Consider the following 24615-nt stretch of genomic DNA (forward strand, 5'->3'; position numbering starts at 1 on the left):
AGTCAGGAACTCAACGAGTAAATGGCGCTGAATGGTGCGGTGCTAACTGGCCCAATGGAGCCGAGTCGGGGAGCTGAATGGTATATGGGAGCCCAAAGACTTGGTGAATTAGACAATCTGAAGTTGTCCGCCCAGATTGTCTTCGTAGGGGAGGAGCACTAAGTTTCGACTCACAACCAGCTTTCCGACTGCCATGCAGAAATTGCCAGTCTGAGTGGATGGTGGAGAACTGGTGGTGTGTCGAGGAGTGGGGCTGTAACTCTACTGAACGAACTAACTACCAAGTAAGTGAATTGGAGTGGGTGCTATGCACATAAAAACCCCTCCCCGAAGTAATGTCGAAAGGTAGTGCCGGGGACGAATCAGGTTATGGGTAAGAGCAGTGATTCCTAGCGGGTCGAGTAATGGCAGTCCAAACCCGTTCCCTGAGACATTAGGGTTTTTGTATATTTTTTACCGTCTCAGGGCTTTTTAATGCTCTCTAAAAAAACACACACACCGACATTGGCCCAAATCGTCGAGCTGAGTTGATTGGTATATAAAACTCAGCCCTGAGGGCCTCGGAAAAAAGCTTGAAAGTTTGAGCAAATTCAATACATTTCTTTCATAAGAAATGTAAAACATGTTAAAAACATTCTTACGATCAAACTTTATCGAAATTGTAGATTGATTCGCCTTACTCCCTGTTTGCCAGTGAGATGAGGCTATTCAAGGTTAGTCTATGTGCGAAATTTTACATCTCTTAGTGCACAGATATTTCTCTTTTCCGTTTTCAAGTTTCTCTTTGTGCGGGTGATCTGCACATCGCAATGTTTTTGTGCTGCTCTATTTGTCATCGGTGTATTTCGCTCTTTGCATTGTGTGAACAAATAACAAGCCCATATAGATAGCGTCGGTGGTTATTTAGTAAGGCTGACTTCTGTTCACCCCGTGTGTCTAGGTTTAATCCCAGTCAAGGTCATTTGGATTTTCTAAGATAAAACAATTCAAGCCTTCCTTCGCAAAGGAAGTTACTCGTTTAATCATGAATTGAGGTTAATTTGACTGATATCTCTCTGGCAGTCGCTCTATTTTAATATACCGGCTCTGAGACGATTTCGCTTGAATTTCAGAACTCTGTACTTTATGCGATATCCGGAGAAATAGAAACTACATTCTAGCATTGAAATCTTTTTATTTCAGAATCACAAGATCTCTCCATCATCAAAGAAAGCTCATAAAATATTATTATTGACAACTCCATCAGTCGCTCCTTTTTGCAGTTTTGTGGTGTTCAAGTATATTTTAAACTCTTTTGAGATTTTACTAAAGTTTGCCTTCAAGATGGCTCAAACTTTATCGATAGTGCGAAATTCGCCAATGTGTGAAAGTTGACCTCTTTTTGTTCAAAAGCAACATTATTGGTTTAGTACCAGTGGAAGATGCTCAATCAGATTCAGGTATTCGTAAGACCTTAAAAAGCAAAATTTGGTGAAGTTTGATTGCGTAGATTAACCGTTGACGTACTGTGACATTCCCTAATGTGATGAAGACCTGAATCATTGTGCCACATCCGCAACATGCTTGCTAAACGCGGATTTGTTGGCCGTCGTGTTCTGTTTGTAGCAACAGTTCAGAGCCTTCCAAACTTTGGAACCGCGTTACCTACCACTAGTATATTTCCGCTGATCTGGTGCTTTTAGAAAGACTTGATCACATGGGATATGACTCAATGTTCGATTTAGAACTGCCCATCATCGATAAGATATATGAAGATATTATTGAAACAATGCTAATATAAACTTTCAGCTATAGACAACTTTCAATTCAAATCTCTTCCACTTTTAGTAACACACTAAAGAGTTACAAATAAACGAGTGCACCTTTCTCGAATACATTCCCTAGTATGGATTTATACGACTTGTGCATTTGTACATTAATCACTTAGAAATATTATCCAGAAAACAGTTTTATTTTTTCAAATTAGCAAATTCGCTTTAGTGACAAAAATAACAGCGCAAAATGGCGTTTGATGCGATAGTGCATATAAAAATGAATATTGGCCGAAATAAGAAAATGTGCATATTGAAATTTTTTAATGTATTTATGTTGTACGTACTACTTCTATGTTCCGCTTTAATAATAATTTCTAAATCTTATTCAGTATTCGAATTAAAACGATTTTTATGACAAAATGATCGCTGAATGAATGGGGAGCTGATCGCTGGAAGGGCTCTGCCCGGTAACGACTGGTAAAGCTGGCTTTTTGGTCAATAAATATTATCGAAAACTATTTTTTTTACAATGTCCAGACGTTTCGACCGGCTGTAACCAACGATCGAAACATCTGGACATTATAAAAAGTAGAGTTCGATATTATTTGTTGCCTGAAAAGCCGAATATACCCCTCTGTTATAAGTAATGAAATTTGTGTCATCAAACTAGCAACACACTCGATACTAATTATAATGTGATAAGAGCTGCTTGTGTTCATGTACTGTCCTGATCTAAGCCGGCGCCAACGACGATACGCATCCAGCATTGTACGTGTCACAATCATCAAAACAAAAATACCAACAATTTGCTGATGCACACAATGTTTAATAAAAATAAACACTACGAACCACACTTACGCGATTATTCCGCGAACCGAGCGTCGGTACTTTGTGACAGCAGTGTCGGAGAAAATAGCTCGAATACGCGAATCACCGCCCAAAACATAATGAGAAGGACACCACTAATCATGCGCGATTGAGTCACACTTTTTTTCGCACAAGAATTCACGGGATACCTCCAACACAATAAAATCACTATCATCAAAATAATTGGCTACTATTTACGCTGCTAACCACGGACGTCCTAACGCAAACACGAATGGCTGCACACTAAAACCGCGAGCACTTCGTACAATGAGTAGCCGTAGTCTTCGAAAACCGAAGCGGGACTAGCTAGGAATCCTTCAATCAGCAAAACTCGGTTTGAAAGCGGAACAAACAAGCAGAGGGAATATGTCACAGCATGGCATCGCAGCCAGCATTATCGTCATCATGATCATGATGATCATCAGTTACTTTTTATGCATGGTCTGTCCTGCCGGCCGCGTGAATGCGCTTTCACACTCATTTTACACCATGCGCATGCATGGAGTTTTAAATTGATTACGACTGTTTTCAGTTGTACAGGGTGGCAACGCGAAAGTGATATACTCATTTGAAAGCCTCTCGTTACATTTTATCACATGGAATCTTTGTGAATGTTTGTAGTTATAGTAAATGGTTTATTGACAGGGCCTTGTTTATGCAAAGTAATACACAGAATATCCACGGATTATCGCGCGATAATATTACTAACATGTTTGCTGATCTGGGCTACTGCTCAAGACCCACGGCACTGTACACATATATCGATCATGAATCGACCAAAGGGCCGAAGTCGCAATGATATCGAATCGAGAAAAATAGCTTTGAATATTCGGTTCAGAAAATTAAATCGTATTTTGACAGTGTTTGCATACTGCGCTTTCAAATGTATTGGAACACTTTGAAACAATACTAGTTTTCGGAAGCATAACTAAAATGTTTTATATACTAACGTTTTCGTTGATAAAATTGAAAACAGATTATTTCGCCGAGTGTTGTTATGAAATGTTGATTAGGCCATTTTTGAGTCGCCCTCTTGTTTTGACGACTCTCAATTTCGCCCTGCAGTGTCGCCAAAAAACAAAAATCAAATGTGGCTTTCGCCGTGCTCGCTGGAGGGGAAAATTTGTTATTCCCCCTGGGCGTAACAAGCACTTGGTTTTTGTTCAGGGCGATTCTGTTTACGGACCTTGTAAACAATGATGCTGTCAATTTCGCCCGTAAACACTACCTTAGAAATGCAGAGGCGTAACCCGCCTGGCATTTTGTTTACAGTTGAAAGTCGGATGCGCCGCTTTGTTTTTTATTGATTTTCATGAAGTGTGAAATATTTATAAATAAGTTTTTATATTTTTTATAAAGTATTTTTATTCCTCTTTCAGATATTAATCAAATCTCTGTTTGTGTACATTTGTTAGTTTCGCCCATTTGTCGGTTCACGATCGATATGTTCACATTTGTATTTGTATAAAAAAGTCCAACTGACAATTTGTCTAAATGAACTAAACTAAACTAAGTTAAACTAAACACAATTAAACTAGTGACAATACACGACGACGAAACTGCGAAGAATTCACGACGAAGTCGAAAATTTCAGCAAACTCGTTGAAGCGACGACTCATTGCTAAAATCGGACTATTGGCAGCGTAGTTAGTGCTGCGCATTTCAGAATGCAGCAGGGCTCGTGGGCGAAGAGAACGGGTAGGCGCGTAGAGGCTGATTTGCGCTAGTAGCTCCGGATCATCATATTCAGCCAGCAGAATCTTTGACACGAAAGTAGCCTGCGCTGCATGTCTCCGATGCGTTAAAGTATTAAGTCCTAGAAGACGACAACGGTCCTCGTACGGTGGCAGGTTTAACGGATCGTTCCACGGCAATCCTCGTAACGCATATCGTATGAATTTACGCTGGACTGCTTCGATCCTAAGGCTCCACGTTGCTTGATAGGGGCACCAAACGACGTTTGCAAATTCCAACTGCAGGCGCACCAATGAGCAATAAAGAGCCTTGAAACACAGAGGATCCCGAAATTCACTGGAAATTTTGAAAATAAATCCCAGTAATCGATTGGCTTTGTCGATGGACGCAGAGACGTGATGAGTATACGTTAGCTTTTCATCAAGAATGACTCCTAGATCCTTCACGTGGTCAACGCGTTGCAGCTGAGTTCCTGCGATGTTATAGTTGAAGGTAAGCATATTTCTCGTTCGAAAATAGCTGATGACAAAACATTTTGCAACACTAAGGACCATCATGTTTCTTACACACCAGCTATAAAAGGTGTCGATAAGATGCTGTAGCTCACGGCAATCGGCTTCATTTCGTATAACAAGAAAAAATTTTAAGTCGTCGGCAAAAAACAGCTTTCCTCCACGCCTTAGAACGAAAACTGCATCATTCACGAACAGTGAAAAAAGCAGTGGACCCAGCGTACTACCTTGAGGAACTCCGGAAGTGTTGATAAAGGATTCTGAAACAATATCGCCAATTTCAACAACGACTTCACGGTGTACAAGGTAGGATCGAAGCCAATGGCAGAATCTAGTAGAACACCCTAGCTTATCAAGCTTTGTTATCAGTATCTCATGATTAACTCTATCAAAAGCTGCTTTTAGATCAGTGTAGATAGTATCCACCTGCAATTTCTTAGACAATTGTTCCGTGCAAAATGACGTGAAGCAGACGAGATTCGTCTCGACCGAACGTCCGGGGAAAAATCCGTGCTGGGATGTACTGATGTAGTGTCGACAAGCAGAAAATAACGCTTCGTTGATGATTGATTCAAATACTTTAGATTCGACTCCAAGCGAAGTGACTCCGCGATAGCTCTCCATGTTGCATCTGTCACCCTTCTTGAATACTGGGAACATTACTGAGCGTTTCCAATCCTCAGGAAACGTTTGCTGCTGAAGCGATAGGTTAAAAATATATGCAAGTGGTGTTACAAGTAAGTCCGAACATTTTTTCAATACAGTTGAAGGTATAGCACTGAGGCCGGGTGCATAAGATGACTTGGTTTTCTGAATTGCAGATATAACCATTTGTTCGGAGACAGTAAACACATCCATATCAACAGCACAAGCAGGAACGTCACGAGTAGCATTTTCGAGTTCGATTGCGGTTGGCGAGTTAGCTGAAAAAACACTTGAGAAGAATCTGGCAAACAGAGTACATTTCGCCACAGTTGTCGTAGCTTCTTCGCCGTCGTAAAGCATCCTTGATGGAAGTCCAGTTTCTTTTCGCTTCGTGTTGACAAATGACCAAAAGCCCTTCGGGTTTTGGCGTAGATTATTCTGCATGCGGTTTACATAGCGTTTATATAGAAGCTTGTTGTAACAACGATACTCATTACTGGCAAAAGTGAACATGCGCTTAGAAAGAGGACACCGTCGATTTGTGTACGCACGTAGAGTTTTTGCTCGAGTGCGTTTTAGCTTTCGAAGAGTGCTGTTTGACCAGGGCGGCTTGCTAGGAGACTGACATTTAGGCACTGAGGTCTCAACACAGTTCAGTAGTACTCGCTTGTAGATGGCAACTGCAGCATTAACACTCACTTGGGCATGCAGTACACTCCAATCAATTTGCGACAGAGAACTGCGCAGCTTTACCAAATCAGTTTTGCGAAAGTTGAGACGGTCGACAGAAAGAGTTTCTACATACTGAACTGATCGAATAGTGCCAATTGAGATTTCAAGCGCGGGATGAAAGTTGTCAAGTGGAACAATCACGCTGGATACTTCATTGACGGAACATACAGGTATAATAGTCTCACTAACAAAGACGAGATCCAGAAAGCGTGACTGGTGATTGGGAATCATGCTTACTTGACTTAATCCGTTGAAAGCAAATCCGTCCAGTAGCATACGACTGGCGATGTTGGTTGTCGAAGCAATCGGGTCAGGGTAAGCGTATCCGTGTCGTGACGGCACCCAAATGAACCCTGGCTGATTGAAATCACCAAGGACAATCATCACGCCATCCGCGCCAGCTTGTGAAGAAGCGCTATTCACAGCATCAATGTGAAGTTGCATGACATTGCAGTCGAGTCGCTTTTCAGGAGGAATATAGACAGCACCAATATAAAAGTTCCTCGATGGAGTTGTAATTCTAACCCAAACAGCCTCAACACTGGTTAAACTACCTACATCAATCTCACATGAGGCAAATGCGGTGGAAACAGCAATCAAAACTCCTCCTCCACGACCGCGAATACTGTTGCCACTATTTCGGTCCGCACGGTACACGGTGTAAGCATCGCCGAAAAGCTGCACCGATGTTATCCTCGCATCAAGCCATGTTTCGGTGAAGACGCAAACATCGTAGTCACCGTCCACAGCAGCTAAATACACGTCATCAATTTTCGTCTTAAGCCCTCTCGCGTTCTGATAGTAGATCCGCAAACCATCAGCGTCATGTGAGAGGTGTTGTGCTGCATACCAATTTTCAGGACTGCGAGTTCGATGATCAGCATAACCGCGAGTGACGCGGGGAGAGCAGGATGTACTGTTGTCCAGAAGGGGAGCAAGCAGCGGTGTGGAGGGAATGACCGAGTTATGACTGTTGTGTCCAGCAGCTGACTGCAATAGGAGGCGTACTTGAGGGTGCGCAGTATCACGTGTAGCTTCGGAAGGACATATATTCTTCAAATGTTTACCTGAGCGGACAGATGCGATGCGATCGAAATTTTCATTTTGACATTGTAGATTCGCTGCAGCGGTAGAGTTCATTAAGTTGTGTTCATCATCAGACTGTAAGTGAAATTTACATTGAGGGTGTGCAGTATCTGGAAGTGCTTCGGAAGGACATATACCCTTCTTGGCTTTACCTGACACAGAAGAAGTCGCCGATTCGTCAGGTAGACCGAGATCGCTCGCCGGGGTACAAGAAGTTGGACAGACGAGTTTATCCAGAATAACTTGGCGCTACTGTCCACCACCAGATGGATTCTTCTCCGCAGCAATCCTGATGATAGGTCGTTGAATTTTTGAATTGGTCACAAATTCACGGAAGTAGATGTTCTCCGGCCAAGAGTCTTTGGACAGAGCCTTATCCCTGTATGATTTGCTAACGCCAACTTTAAAGGTTATGAAGCTCAGAGACGAGAGATCCTTGTCCTTAGGAACTAGACGCACTATTCTCGGTTGCAGATCCACCCCCAGACAGTCTTTTACAAGCTTAGAAATTTCATCATCCGTCGTGCTGGGATCGAATGCTGACAAGTAAACCCATAACAACTCCTCAGGTGGTGAAATTGTTTTTATCGTTTCAAACGCAGCTTTGGATCCACGAATATTAGGGATTTTTGTTTTGAGCGGATCATCTTCACGTTTGCGCTTGGGCGTGTTTGAAACTGGGTTATATGCAGCAATCCCTTTCCAAGGCGTGCTTACGGTTGGGGATAGCGGTCTCGAGTCAACTTTAACCGAGAGAGCTTTGACGACATCTTTCAAATCAGCTATGTCATTCTTTATAGATTTCAAGGAACTGTCGTCGGGTACTATGTCGCAACAACGCGAAGCCATTCTACGGAAATTATCATTCGAAAATAAGTCAGCACAGCCGTTGCACATCCAGAATAGGTTCCGTGGGTGGGTTCCCAGGACGTCACGAACATCATAATCCATCTTGACGCAAATCATGTGGAACGAATTTCCGCAGTAGCCACGACATGTGATTCGATCAGAATCATTAACCACTTTCGAGCAGTTGGTACAAGCCATGCTTTTGGTGTAGAAATAACGCCTAGCGGGTATGCAATATGCGCAAAATAACTAACTGGTATGATAACGTGCGTCAATCCAAGCGAACTTGCACGCAATGTGTAATCTCAGCTATCTACCAGAAGATGTCGCTTTTGGCGGAAAAATTGAGCGTGACGTAGTGCGCAGTGATAACGTCAACAAAAATCACAAACAAAACTTGCACTTTCACGAATGAACACAACTAGATAATATCGTGCTTGAAGCCACTAAATTTCAATGCACTCGTACAACCGATAAACAAGATATACACATAAAACAAAAATAAAACAGATCGCGATTGTAAAAATACTAAAAACTTGAAAAAAACTTTCAGCTTAATAAACAACCGGTATTCCACAAACAGTGATGCCAGTAGGACTTGTTGACATGAAAATTTGTTTGCATTGAACAAGAAATTTGATTGTGTTTACGAACTTAGCTTTCGTGAAATGCGAATCGTGAAAGTGGTTGATGGATACGAGGGGCGATTCACTTGTGTATTTTCGATTCAGACTGACATATTGAATGACATACAGTAGGATTCCGTTTTTGGCAACAATTTTATTTTTTTCAGTTGCCAAAACCGGAACCGTGCCAAAAATGGAACCTTATTTTTAAAGTTTGGATTTTTAATTTACGACTTCAAAAATGTTTCAAGGATTTTTAATCATATGTGAAATGTAATGAGATGAAAGAAAAAATAAGCAAATTCAATTTTATTCATGATTTTATCAAATTCAGACGTCGTACAGTGGGGTGAGCTTTCGACGTTAAAAACCTCTACCGCCCTGGGTATATATCCTGGAGGATTAGTGTCTTTAGCAAAGTGTCTTAGATGGAAATGATCATTATTTTGACAACTTTGGTTTTGATCTAGATAAGTAGAAACTGATCTAGATCAGTTCTATCTTTTGATAGAGGTGTTCTATCAAAAAACTTTCATCGGCAAAGTTGTTTGTTTTGATATTTCTAACACATGTACTGAAGACATTTATACTTTATAACCTATGTAGTTGGCGCTACATGACATTTAAAAAAAATCTAGAAAATGAATTTAAACATTTTTTTATGAAAAATATATCTAGAAATAAATGTTTTATTCCTAAATCTTCGAAAATTCAATAATAAAAATGCTTCAAAGAGTGATAAATGTTATCATGACATTTTAAGGTTGTTTTCATCAAAAATATTAAAAAAATATGTTCCACAAAATTTGTAATAACCCACTAAGCGGCAGATGGCGGCAGCTGGAATTTTGTTTGTGACTAGTAGAAACCTTTAACTTTATAACCTCGAAGAAAAAAAGTGGGGCAAGGTGGGCCTTTTGCAGACAAATGAAATGAGGAAAAAAATATAATTCAAGTGAAATAGTTCCTACTTCGCTAGAGAATTTTTGAGTAAACTAAAATATATGCAAATATTTTCTTGTTTTTGACTTCAAATATTTCGAACTGAGAATAAATTTATTAAGTAATTTATAAAGTAATCTTATTCAAATGACTGCTGTGTCTATTCCTTTCTGCAGTTTTCTAAATTGTAGTTCAGTCAAAAGGCTGTGCTTATTCTTTGCAAGAAATGTTTATCAGCTAGTTGTCATAATAATGCTCATTTTCATCCAAGATACTTTTCCGAAGACACAAATCCTTCAGGATACATACCCAGGTAGCTAGAGGATTTGAGCGTCGAAAGCAGCATTCTGCCCACTGTGCCGTCCTGTAGAATTCTCACAATCTTTGCGCACTTCTCGTGTGCAATTTCCCTCATTACAAAGATGTAAAATAGCATTTAATTCGAATCGCTGAACGTCAAAACTTGAACAATTCACTGAATGGTAGTGTTTATTTCGCTCCTGGGGCTGTTATGTCTTCTTTCTGAAAATTATTGAACAATTTTGTTTAAAAAACACAGCTCTATTAAAAAATAAATAAATTTATTGCTTCTCCATAACTAACCAATCGTTGATCTTTCAAATGGAATTGATAGATCGAAAATCGAACTGCAATGCTTGAAGATATTTAGATTTGAAAAAACCATTTTTGTTGTAAAAATCACTTGCAACTTGTCCATATTATAGGGGAACCCGGGGCTATTAAGACAGTGGGGGTAATTCGGACCCCCTCGATTTCTCAGACAATAAAAAGACTTTCTGACTATCGTACATATTCGTGGAACCGCTATTCTGAAACATCAATTTTGAGAGCTGAAGTTGATTCTTTGTTCTTTGTAGAAAGATACAACGTGTTTCGTTGTTTTGCAATTGTCAAAACAAAATTGATTATAATGGAAAAACCGTGATTCAAGCAACAAATAAAAGTGAAAAAATAAAAGGTAAGTGTTTTGGAAAGCTTGAGGCTCCTATTTTATGGAATGATTTTTGTTTTGGGTGAAAACAGAGATATTTTCGAGACGCTCACCACTTTTGTGCGATATGAGCTTACGGGGCTATTCAGACCCCCTATTCAGTCAATCACCGCTCAGCGGCTTGCGGCTGCGCACACCATTGCACACACCACATCAAAGAAAATACATGGGCCGTCAATCGACAGCTGTGACATACCAGATTAAGTTTTAGTAAAGCAATTTATTTTTTTTGCTTCTTAAGGAGTGTCTCTTGTAACTAATTCATAGGTAAACATAATTCCATTGTAAACAAATTAAACAAGAATGACGGCCTGAATAGCCCGTCAATAAGGTCCGAATTACCCCTACATTGTAGAAGGATGGAAAAAGGTAGAGGTTTGCTAATCGTCGCCTAGCGCTGCCATTGTGTGGTGCAAATGAACTTTTTATGGCACCAAAATGTATCTGAGGTTTCAAACTAACAATTAGGACTTTTCACAGGCAACTTTTTTCACATCTATCCACCTAAAGGGGCGATTTGTTTAAGTAGGTCCGAATAGCCCCGGGTATAGGATTAAGAGAATGCTTGGAAGTAATCTTAGTAGGCGATGAAACTGAAACAAATATAAAAAATATAAAAACGTTTCTAGAAGTATGTTAGTTTAATTTTTATAAAATTAAATTCTATTTGTCAGCTTCATTTTAATATTGTAACGGCTTTTAATAATCAATGCATGAATTTTTTTTAGGAAATAGTGATAGAATGAAGGAGAAGAACGACACAAAAATCCAATTTTTAAAATAGTAGTTTGAGACACATCGTTCCGAAATGTGTTCCTTTTCACTCGAGCACTGGAACCAATCTATCGTCTGACTTTATCTTCAAATCAATGTAAAGCACCCGGAAAAAAAACTTTCACTGATGTTATACTCTCCCAAGTTCTATTTCCATCACACGATTGATGTCATGTGCCGGTAACACGCTTACATCAATGACTCACAAAAAGAAATTTGCTCATTTAAACGTCGCCCACCTTGCTCGATTTTGGCTGTCGAAGGTTTTCTAGCTTCGTGACAAGTGCTTTTATTTACACTTCGTGCGTAGTGTCTGTTTCTCCCTCTCAGGTACGCAGCAGCCCGACATAATGAGTTAGATGGTCTCGTGCGGCAACTAACACATCCGGAATATATCCTTGACATCTTGGTGGCAAACATACCTCCTGCAATTCCACGTCGACATTATCCTGTCCTGGATGGCTATCATATCAGACTCGATCACTAAAGTGAATTTACCTTGTTTTAACCAGAGGTTCGATGGAGTCTTTTATACAAATCGGACAAGTCTAGCTACTAAGCACATTTTCACCGCTTGGTGGCACTATATAAATCACTTTATCATTGCAAGTCAGATATTTTTTTACCTACAACTTTGTCGAACACTGCAAATCAATTTAAATGCTTTAGAAGAAATTATTAAACTTTTAATGAAATGCTGTCCGAGTCAGTTTTGCATGGAGCCTAACAGCACAAGGTGGTGAATCATTAGTTGATTCCTACGAACATATTTTTTGCGAAATAATAGTTGGGTTTAACTGAATTGTATGTTTGGAACTATTTTAGTACATGATATGAGTTTATCTTTGGACCACAAAATTTCAGTTGCATATTTCACCGCATAGAGAGCGCCAACACTAAATTTTAAAAGAAGAGAGATATAATATGGACATGTTACCAAGAATTACTGGAAAAGATTAGTTGTACAATTTTGTAGGAAAAACCTAATTTCTGTCTCTTTCCACTAAGTAATTAGCGTTGGCACCCTCTTGGTGGTGAAATGTAGAACTAAAATTTACTAATTAAAGGATGACGCATAGTATGTCTCACATTCTTTCAAATATACTATTTAGCTAAACCCAACCAGTATTTTACCAAAAAAGTTCGTGGAAATCGACTACCGATACCCTTTACTGTTAGGTCTCATGCAAAACTGACTCAGACATAACTTTATTACAAACACTCTCAGTAGGACTAAGAATCGACAGGGGTTGCCCGAAGGGGGTTATGATTCCTGTACGTTTCATAAATCCGTACGGCTATACAATGAAGTTCTCTGTTATGGCTACCTACTGCGCAACAAGATGGGGAAAATGCAAGGATTTTGAAGATGTGCACGGAACAGAGCCGAATGACTATCGTGTACCAAACAAACAAGTCTACAAGTCTTCAAACACAAGCGAAAAACCAAACCTTCCGTTTCCACTAGAGCTCGAAAACTTATAGTATGCACAGAGTGCACGTTCGTCAGGCTACTGTATATGAAATACGCAATAGAAAAAAAAAGTTAGAGAAAACCACATCAGAAATCCATTGACCGCACTTTACACTGTGAAGCACCTTTGGATTCATTCCAGAATGTTTTCCAAAAGTCGATAGGTAAAATGTTAGGGGAACTGGAGGTAAGACAGATATATTAAAGATATACTGAAGTATAACATAATAAGAGCATGTTGTAGCTCCATATGTTGGCTTTCGAGTACCTAAAGAGATTTTGTTACAAAAATCAATAAGTATAATTTTTAAAAAAACGAAGAAATATCTGCACTTTTTCCAGGCTGCGGGTGAAACGGATATATGGTGGGGGCACGAACATGTTGCAGAAATGATGATAACAACACAAAATACTAAAATTTACTGTTTTTAACGGATGTTTTGAATGGATTGTGGTTCTTCTTAATATATATGTTTAATTAGAGGTGAAAAAACGTTTTAGGGTTCGATTTAGAGTTGAAGCAAACGATGTATTTTCTAATATCGTTTTTGTCGTTGTCATAAAGAGAGCTATACAATCAGCTCCAATGATCAGTCACAATCACTTATACAAAACTAGAAAGTAATATATTAAATGCGTAATTGGTAACATCAGTTTCTCGATTACACACAGGGACCTGCACAAAGTCGTCTACTTTTTCCAGATTCTAGGAATTCCGTATTCAGCCTTGTTCACACTGACGTACACCCTGCAGTCTACTGCATGTGAGACTTCAGCTAACTGGATGGTTCTCCATGTTTAACTGATCGAATTTCGTTTCTATATGCGAGACATTCATAGATTCAATAGAATAATCAAAACTGTCCGTCTTGCCTCCCAGTACACATACTATTTAAACGCTTGTACGTATTCACGCAAAAATAAACTTATCTGTTATTTTTCACGAAGTCACTTAAGAGTTACTTTATAGAAATAAAGGTAAGAATCCGCGAAAAAATTTTTTTATCCTAGATAAACCTTAAAATCGGAAACTTGAAAATTACATCAGCACGAAGCTGGACTACCGATTATCAATATTTGCTTAAATTGTACACGTTAACCCTTTCATGTCCAACTTTTTTCTCATGCATGTATGGTTTCAAAACTATTTTTTTATTGATAGCGGTGGGGTCAAGAAACACGAAAAGCCTTTATTCTTAAAGATAGGTGCTTCCCTCGCAGTGCTAGAAAATGCTCAATTTTTACCTCCCAATGCTCAATACAATTCTCCTAGAATATTTACAATAGTCCAATTGCGTGGAAAATGTAGCCAAAGACAGTCTAAATTGATAAGTTTTATCAATTTTCAATAATATTGCAACATAACGAAGATATATGAAAAAATCATTTTCCGTTGTCAACGTAAACTGTTCCTGGCAACACTGCTCCATCGGAATCCAATCAGACTAATTGCAATAGCTTCAGTTCTAGAGCTGGTCATTAAAACTATTAATACTCAAATGAAAGTCAATAGTCACAATAACAACATGGGCATGAATGGGTTAAGCAGTATTCAAGGCCTACTAAGTATTTCATAATCCAAGGTTATCCATAATGATAGAGTACACATACAATACAATTGAAGTCCCTAAAATAACCATGTGTCCGTCTTGCCCCACCTGTCCGTCTTACCCACAGTTCCCCTACAATCCAGTTTCTATGCATTGTTATCACGCAGGGTCATCGTTGACCGATTTTCATGCTTTTGTGTAAAGTCGGTCCATGTGCCACCACGACGGAACGAAAACTATCCAGGCAACCAAAAGTTCGGATAATACCTAAAAGTACACTTTAATGTTTACATTAAGTTCTTAGCGAACATTAAAGCTTTTAGAAATTTAGAAGCAGATTAAACCGCTATTAGAAATTGTACTGTTAGGAAAATAATTTAAAACGAGAAACTTAACCATCCCTTTCTTAGATGAACTTTTGATGGATTTAAAAATGTTTGCTTGAATTGCTTAAATAAAACAAAAAGCTCAACCCCGCTATCCGAAATCACCCTGCGTAAACGTCCACGACAATAATCGAAGAATAAATGTAAAATGAAGAAAAAAATTTTAGTTTAATAAAAATAAATATTTATATTTTGTTTGCCCCCCCCCCCCTTCAGAAAAAAAATTGTGCTTGGAGATAATTTTTAAAAAGGATTTATAATGGCCTAATTGGCATGTATTTTTTGTTTTGTTTGAATATGATATTTGATCTAATTATGGTGATCGCATATTTGTCCCGTTCTTTATGGGATTTCCTATCTTTATGGGACTGATTTGGTTTTTTAACTTTTGAAGTTCATAAAATCGATCATTTTTCAATCACTTGTAACACAAAAACTATTTGATTTATATGAAAAAATACATAAAAAAGTTAAGCTTTGGCAATTTTCGTTTTTTTTTGTTGTATAACTTATATATTATGTCATTAATATGATATGTAACATAGATTATAACACTAAACAACCAGTGATAGGCCTGTTGTAATTGAAATATTTCCTTAAGTACTTCAAAATACATTCTGAAATTCTTACACAATATTCTCAATTGTATAACGTTCACCAAAAAATGATTTAACTCCAGTTTAAAAAACTAATTTACGTCTAACATTTGCAGAATACGTCATTCCACGTCAGATTTACAACCAAATTTCAATTCCTTCTAAAAAATTCTCGCATTCTTCAGCTAAAAAAGCAGTGCAGCGTGATGTTGATTGAACAATCTCGGCGATAATATGCTTTGTTCAAACGAAGGCAGATTATTCCAACGGCATAGAAACTAGAAACCAAAAGGACTTCAGGAAGCGGATCCTTATTTAAAGAAAAATATCCGCCTGAGAAAGGAGCTCGGAGGACCCCCGTAAGTGTAGGTAACTTGCAGCCTGTTAAGGTTGAATAGAGAAACGGACAAAAATCGAAAACGAAAAGAGCAGTTTTTATCCGCACCGTTTCGCAGTGGCGGATTTCCCCAAAAATCTGGCCAAAAGTCGAAAATTGCATGGTAGTACTTTGGGTTCTAGTACACACATTGTCCTTCAGATGATGCTGACGCACTGTATTTTCAATGATACGCTCCAAAATTAGTTTTCGTTAAATTATTGAAATACTTTTTTTGTCCACGTATGTCCACTATGTTTCAAGCCAATTTGTATTCCTCATTGGATTCTCCATTTCGAACATTTTAGAAATCCTGCCCGAATTTGCACGTTTTTTTAGTAATCTTTGGTTAAGTGGACACAGAGACGGATTATAAAGTCCAAAATCCAAAATCGATTCCGAATACTATGCTTAAACGTTACCGGGAAACCCAGACGTTTGATATTGTAAAGCAAAACAAGCCTAGAAGTGGAGCATGTGACCTGACACTACGAGCGAAAATCAGTAAAGTGCAGTGCAAAAGAAAACAGGAATCTTGGGCCGTTATTTGGCTGAAAAGGCTCCAGCTTGACTAATTTGTTTGTGAAAAGCTTTTCAGTCGTAGCACGTCAGCAAGCATGACAACATAACAATAATTGAATAGTAATCGTACAGAGTTGGCTAAATGTGTTGTAACAATTTTATACAATATTTCAAACTATATTTATATATATAAATATATATATATATATATATATATATATATATATATATATATATATATATATATATATATATATATATATATATATATATATATATATATATATATATATATATATATATATATATATATATATATATATATATATATATATATATATATATATATATATATATATATATATATATATATATATATATATATATATATATATATATATATATATATATATATATATATATATATATATATATATATATATATATATATATATATATATATATATATATATATATATATATATATATATATATATATATATATATATATATATATATATATATATATATTGAAATGACTGTTATTGTCATAAAAGCTACATCATCTACAACCAAACATCTCAATGCGTGAAAATCAACATTTTAACATTGAATTTTAACTACACACCACTTGAAATTCGACACATTATAAACGTTATTGGCATCCATTGGAACTATTAAATCTTTGCATGCGGAAATTTACTCATATTTAGATTAAAATGTCGGTCATATTGCATCCGCCATTTTGAATTTAGAAAATCTGATATCAAAATCGAAACACTCCTATTTTTCTTCTTCTCATTTTTATCGCACTTTTTAAAATGTACTTTAATCACACGCCACTGCAAAAAACACCCGCGAAACTTTAATCGTTTACTAACAAAACTTTAAAATTTCTGCCGCTGTACAGATGACCGAAGTAAAATGTCCGAAAACTCTCATTTGTGCGTTTGAAGTTTCATTTTTTTCTCAATGTAAACACCGACTGGCTGGTGCCTAGCAACAAGCGTGCGTTACTGGCTTCCACATATCTTCACCTTAAAACCAGTAGACGAAAAAAAAAATTTATTACAGATTTTGTACTTTTGAATAGACATTTAGTAAAAACCACTTCAAACATCGATTTCACTTTGCCGTAGAAAAGATTTATTAACTAAGTGTCAAATATTCAAATAAATAACTTGATTGCTACAAGCCACAAACATTTCCCTTAATATATATTTAGCTTTAACTACTCGTTGTTTACTTTTTATTTTGCACACATGCATTGCAGCTTTTCTTATGTATAAGCTGGCTCAAATAGCGTGGGATGTATTGCTTCAATGGAACGTACGGCTGTAACGGAGCGTATGGAGGGAAAAGATAGAACGGATTAAGCCGTTGGCAAGTCTTTTGTTCAAGAATAACCCATGATGCTTGGACCAAAATGGCAGCAGTGTGATCGGATACTCCACACCGTTCGAAGCATTGGTGAGCCCGATAAAATCTTGTGCACTCGTCGCAACTTTCGCTCAAAGCCAACTCTGTACAAATCTTTGTGCCCTCGCTTAATAATTCCAGATCAGGATTTTCATGTTCGCGAGCATACAACCGACGCAAGTCAAATCCATGCCTGGTATCGTACAAACCCTCTGCCAAGTACTGACAGCGATACAAGCATTTCGTTTCCTGGCTCTCTGGGAATATCCCCCTGCTGTATTGCTCCACTAGTTCAGGGGGAATCTGTAGAATGTTGATGCAATCGACTGCTGCTTGGACAGCCTCAAGTGGTGGCAGCGGAACGTATTCTCTAGAGCACTTCATTTTTCCAAACTGATGGAAAAAGCACAGAAAGGTCTCATAAGCCTTGGAACAATAATCTTGACATACTGCTATCTTGACATCAAGACATTCTCTGGTACGATCGGCATAACAGTTATCACCAGGAGCTGGCTGGAAAAAGCTTTCCATCACTGTACTCTGAACTCCGGCAGTATCGTTCCACCACCCAAGATTGAATCCGGCGCATCTAACTAAACATCTCAATTCGGGTTCGTTCGTGACAAAGCTTTGCGATGCAAGACGATCGACCGCTTCCAAGGAAATTGCTAAATAATCAGCACATTCGTCCAGTGCTTGTCGGAAGCTTTTCAATTGATACGCAAAATAAGACTGCTCGACTTTCAACGGTACTGCAATTCGAAAATGTTGCCCCTTTACGATAGTCAATATGGCTGTAATTAGCAAACCAGCCAGCACCTTCATCTCAGCGGCTGGATGATTTCCGCTATATTTATGGAGTTTATTAAATGAAAGAAGGTCACTGTTGTTAATTGGTCAGAATTGAGGATATTTATAGTAAACTGGGCGCGCCCCAAAAAGTGCTTTTATTTACAGCACGTCAATGATAGGTCTATATTTCGATGCAAAAACTGCCGGTAACCACGTTTCATAGTATCAAAAAAATGACGACAAAACATTGAGGCTTGATAGTAATTGGGTGTAGCAAAAATTTTTCAGTCGATAAAACTAGACTGGGAAGTCGTGCCCTTTAACTTCGTGCAAAAAATACGCGGGGGTTACAAAAAAAATACTATATGCCATTTCCGTTTAGTAACGTGGGAACTTGTGGTTTGTTTCTTATTTACTTTATTTTGTTAGGAGATAGTACCTTGGATCATGACACAGTAAACTATCTCATCATAGCAGTTATTAACAGTTCCTTACTCTAATAAACTAACACAATTTGGACAATTTTACGATATTCAAATTACTATCAAAGGTGTTTGACGTAAGACTACATCTTGGTTTTCGTTTACAAATTCAAATTTGTTTTGTTATACAAATTCATCAAAAATTACGTATCAAGTAACGAAAAGTGAATAAGATTTAAGGGGGACATCTGGTTTAGTATGCAAAAAAAATCGATTTCTTTTTTATCCGCATAATTTTTAGTATTGCACCTCCATAAAAGTCTACCGCAATCTTGGTGGCCACGCTGAACTACTTTTGTTTTAAACAGCCATGCATTGCTCTCGCATATTTGCTATAACACACGCAGATTTCAATCTGCAGTAAGATTCCGTTTTTGGCACGTTCCGTTTTTGACATGCCCTCTTTTTGGCACACTCCGCTTTTGGTAAGAAATGGGTTCCGTTTTTCGCAACATTCTTGTTGTACATAAGTTTTTTAAAAACGTGCAATAGATATTTTTGTATCAATTGATATCACATTTGACTGTATTTCCAAACATGCGAGTCACATTAACCCTTGAAGGCGTAAATTATTGCGTAAATTATTTTTATTTTCAAATTTTATGAAAATTGCCTAATATAGTCGTGATTCGCTGGTTGGACCTTCGCTAGTTGAACCATTGTCAGACTAAAAAGCATCTGAACGTCAAAATCTCATGTCAAAGTGACTTTGACAATCTATCTAACAATCTTTTACACTACTAATGTCTTCTTTGGAGAGTTTTTGATATTTGTCAGTCGGCCCAACTAGCGAATTGAATTCGTTAGTTGGACATAGGATGTGGCCCAACCAACGAATCACGACTGTAGTTTCAGTACATTAGGTACTGGATAATTTTGAGATGGTTTTCGCATTGTTGTATTAAAACAGCGCTAAGTATTTAAGGGTTAACTATATTTTACACTGTATGTGTTGTATTTAATAATTACAATTAGAAATGTATTATTTATGTATAATATAGCTGGTAACAGTGTAACTAGTGTCTGACGGAAACGAGTTTTGTAGTATGACCCAGAGTCTGTGTACTTTAATAGCGGTAAGCTTGAAATTAGTTGGTACCGCCACGCGGTACTATCTTTGATTTTAGGTCTGAGTTTAGTCCGGCCTAAGACGATAGTACCTGTCATTGCAGAAATGGCTGCATCCTGAAACCAAACGAAAACAGTGTAAAAGGCCGCCATGTTCCTCTTGCATACATCTCAATAATTTGAATCAACTTTTTGACCTTCATTTGTATTATTATGGCTAGTAGAAGTCGAATCATTTTGAAACAAACCGTCGAACGACATTTTATAATTGGATTCAGAGATGAAAATTGTTTTCAATTGTTAGTTTACCTATGGCTATCAAAATGAGTGAAGTTTAATTTGCCCACAATTTTTTAGTTATATTAACAAGAGTAAAAGAAAAGAATATATAATCACAACTTGTACCCTTTTCTAGTTATATCTTCTCACAAGAAACACAATAAGCAAGTCGAAGTTTATTTATATTTTTACTGCTTTCGAAGGAGCTCAAAACTAAGATTGAATAAAAAATTGTAAATGAAACCATGCCATATAGCCTAAGTAACACTTTTAAATATAACGGCAAACAAGCTGCTACAAATATTCTCATTTTGATCGTTATTTAAATGTTATCGGAGCTTGCTTATATTGTTTCGTAATTTATACTTTTCTAGCATATCTTGAACGATTTGCATTTCCGCTGAAGTACAAATTTTGGTTTAATTCTTAATGATAGAACAGCAAAAAGTTGAATACGGAAAAATTGCCTAAATCGTGTCGAAACTTAAGGGAGGTTGTGTAAAATATTATCGGCAGGTATTTTCGATACAAAGATTGTTTGTCTTTTCAGTCAGGCGCCACATCGAAAACTTGTTTTGCGGTATACACTATAACTCAAAATCTACTGGACCAAACCTACACGGAAACGAAAAACTACCTAAAATTGAGTTCCTTTGACTCAATCTCGTTGTATCGTGGGGGAACTTAAAATTAGGTAAACCGTGTTGAAGGTAGTTTCCATTTAACCACGGCAAAAATTACAACTCATTGATAGGTTTTTTATACTCAAATTTAAGTTGAATTTACCTAATTTTGAGTTCACCCCAAACAACTCAAAAGTACCTTCCTCCACGGAAGACCTCGACTGAGTCGAATCTCTCTTTTTGTTTTTGACAACACTAATAAGTGCGAAAGCGACCCACAACTCAAAAGTAAGTTAAAAGAACTTTTCTGCAGGTTGTTTTATTTAACCGTGTAAGACAAGACATGACAATCGGCTTCTTGTTTTTCATTCGACATTCTTCTTTTCGCAGATTTCCACCCTGCCGAAATCTTCCGAACAGTGTTGCTATTTTTTAAAATGAAAATGGATTCTTGTTAATTTATTTTATGCCTGCAATATTTTGTATCTTGAATCCATTATATTAATAAAGGGCACCGTTTTTCAATGTCATGGGTGTTTAGTAAGGTTTGATGAAACCATTTTCTGACAAATTTGAGATTCATTTATTCATTTTTACTCTTTTAACGATAATAATATTATTTGTCAAAAGTAATTACATGATTTTTCTATAATTATAGCAACACTGCCAAACATCATTTAGCTATCCCTGCAGTAACATTGCGTACGGTACGGTCAGAATCAACCAATCAGGAGCTGGAACATTCTGACGTAAAATTGGAACAAAAACGACCCCCTCTATTGTCATGTCTTGTCTTAGGACCAAACGTTGAGACATTTGCACAGTTGTTTTTCACAGCATTTCACAAGTAATTAAGGGAGCTTTTATTTTTTTGGTCTATTTTCGATTTTCCGTAGCACTTTAAAATCAAAGTCCGATTATTGCTAAAACAACAATTAACATGTTATTGTAAAGTAATAATATTAAGCAGTTTGCAAAAAGCTCTTGTAGCCTGGGCAATGATGTGAAGAATAAAAACTGTGCAAAATTCAAAACGATTGGTCCAAGAAATTTTGATTTACACCGGATTTCGTCGAGATCGTGAAGATTCACTGTCTGCATCCAGTATCAGATTCAATTTGTAAATTTATAATGGTCAATTCATTATCAGACAGATCGCAGACTATAGGAAGTAACTAATTGTAATTTTTATTATTTAAAATTACTGGACTTTTGGTATTTCAGGCTTGATTGGGTAATCGTGCTGATAATTTGGATTACTTCATTTTCAGCAAAGTAGGTCTTCCATATGCATGGTTAGTAGAGAAGGTGGGTAGAATGGTATAATAAACCACACCAGGCTAAAACGTCAGATTTCTATTCCATGGACGACTGATACAAATATTTCAAACGATTTATGACATTTTCGATGTTTTTTCACTCAAAATACATAATACAAATTGACATAAGAAATCAGAAAAACATTAGTTTTTGGCACTAGGTTAAAAATCACGGCCGTGGACCCCATTTAAAAAAACGCGCATAAGGTAAAAAAGCTGCAGAGCCGCCATCTTGTGATGAAATTGCTCGAAAAAATTATTTTGTTTGATTCAATACTTATGTTACACGGTTAAAATAAAGTACCCATTTATGAGTACCATAATGCTCATCTCCGACAAAACTGGGAAAACTCATTTATTGAGTAATCATCAAATTCTCAAAAATGGGTAATTCGAGTATATGTCAAAAATTGGGTAGCTTTTTACCCAGTTATATATACTGAAATGAACAGTAAATGGGTAGAAAAATACCCATTTTCGAATCTTCTCATAAGATGTTGGATAATTATAGGAATAATTAGTTCGAATTGTGAAAATTATATAAACATGCCCCTTTAATTTTTTATTAACTGAATTACAAATATTTTGACATATTCTGAATGTTTGTGCAGTGATGGCTCTAATTTTGGTCCGAAACTACATCATCAATAGTACCATTTGTGACGATTGACTTTTTCACCAGCAGAGTATTCAACTCCTGATCAATCCTCCTGTTACACCAATATTGTCGTAAATACTCCTAAGCTTTTCTTCGTTAGCTACGGTGATCAAATGTATGGCCAAACCAACTGTAAGCTGTGATCGACAACATTCTGACGATGTTGGCGCTGAAAACAAAATAATTCTTATTATATTGTATCAAAATTTGTTGTAGTTTCGAGTCAAAGAATCACTTAATCGAAACTCACCAATTCATGGCCACCAATAAGGTTTTCTGTCACTAGGATCACAAACCGGCAACTCTAATCGGATTAATCGATACGGAAACGCTCTCAAAGAAAAATGGTTGTCGATTCGCTCTTACTATTCAAAATTCCAAGTGTTTTTCAACCATTTATGAGTTATTTTTTATCCATTTTACTTGTTGAGCAACAATACAGAAATGGGTAATATTTTACCCAGTAACTTATTGAATAAGTACACAATTTGTGACAGCTGGGATTTGAAGTTGAAAATGGGTGTTTTCAATACTCATTAATGGGTACTTTATTTTTATTGAGCAATAAAAATTCTAGAAAAAAAAACTATTTTTTCGTGCTCTCGTTTTAAAAACATAAACGCATAGACTAATAATTGGCATAAACAGTGAATTTTAAATTAACTTCACTGTACAGTTTTTTAACATTGCCGTGTATTGCTGACCAGAACGCAGCAATGCAAATGGCAGCATCATGTTACCAGAAGAAGACAAAAATATGCAAAAAATTGCCATGCTTCTCTTGCATACATTTCGTTATTTTCAATCCTCTCTTCGGCTTTTTTCTGGATAAATATGGCTCTCTTTGCTCGCAATAAAGATGGCAATAAATAAGCCAGTTTATCAGCTAGGAAAGACAAGCACTGACGAACTACACTGATAAAATAAAGTACTAATTAATACATTTTCAATAAAGTTGAATAACCCATTAACTGGGTAAAGAGTCCATACCCACAAAATGAATACAGGTCTTGTACGTCAACCTGGGTATGTTTTACCCATTATTTTTCGAAGAATTGTTACAACAAAATGCGTAAAAAAATTCATTCATGAAAATCGTGCCAGAATGAAAAATACTGCCAATAGAATTATTTCTAAATTTAATAAAAAAAAACAAAAATTAACATTCATTTAACATTATTATCTCCTTAACTACTTAAAAAAATAAAATCGCCAACTGGATATATTTTTGATGGCTGAATATTTTGGCTGCTCTAAAAATGCCAAACTGGCGCATATTTGCAACAGTAGTCTAAACAGCCGTTGTTTTATGAGCGTTGCCGAAATGTTGAGATATTCCCCAAAGCCGACTAAACTTCATCCCATTAATTTTGAGTAAAAAAATCATTCCCTCTCCCTTGTTTTCCGGCCGTGAAATAAGGACAGCAAATTAAAATTACCTACTGGTAGGTAATAGATTTTAAGTGTGTAACTGCTATGAACTGTGTTTATCCAGTAACGGTTTGTCCGGAATTTTCTTTCAAAGAGAATTTTGACAGTTGGCTTTTAACCCGTAATCATATGTTTGTCGAGAAATA

General features: G+C 37.0%; 1 protein-coding gene across 3 annotated transcripts in view; it reads right to left on the reverse strand.

Annotated features, from left to right (window-relative positions):
- The window catches only part of LOC131690946 (reversion-inducing cysteine-rich protein with Kazal motifs), a 50462-nt gene extending 47569 nt beyond the window's left edge, over positions 1–2893 (reverse strand). For 2 of the 3 annotated variants that reach the window (XM_058977040.1, XM_058977038.1), the window contains exon 1: positions 2613–2893. The gene's annotated coding sequence lies outside the window, so the exon portion shown is untranslated. Of the gene's footprint in view, positions 1–2603 lie in introns of all 3 variants that reach the window. The other variant, XM_058977039.1, reaches the window with a different exon arrangement.
- Positions 2894–24615: the final 21722 nt, after the last annotated feature.

The sequence above is a fragment of the Topomyia yanbarensis genome, chromosome 3 (assembly GCF_030247195.1).
Source record: "Topomyia yanbarensis strain Yona2022 chromosome 3, ASM3024719v1, whole genome shotgun sequence".
NCBI lineage: Eukaryota > Metazoa > Arthropoda > Insecta > Diptera > Culicidae > Topomyia > Topomyia yanbarensis.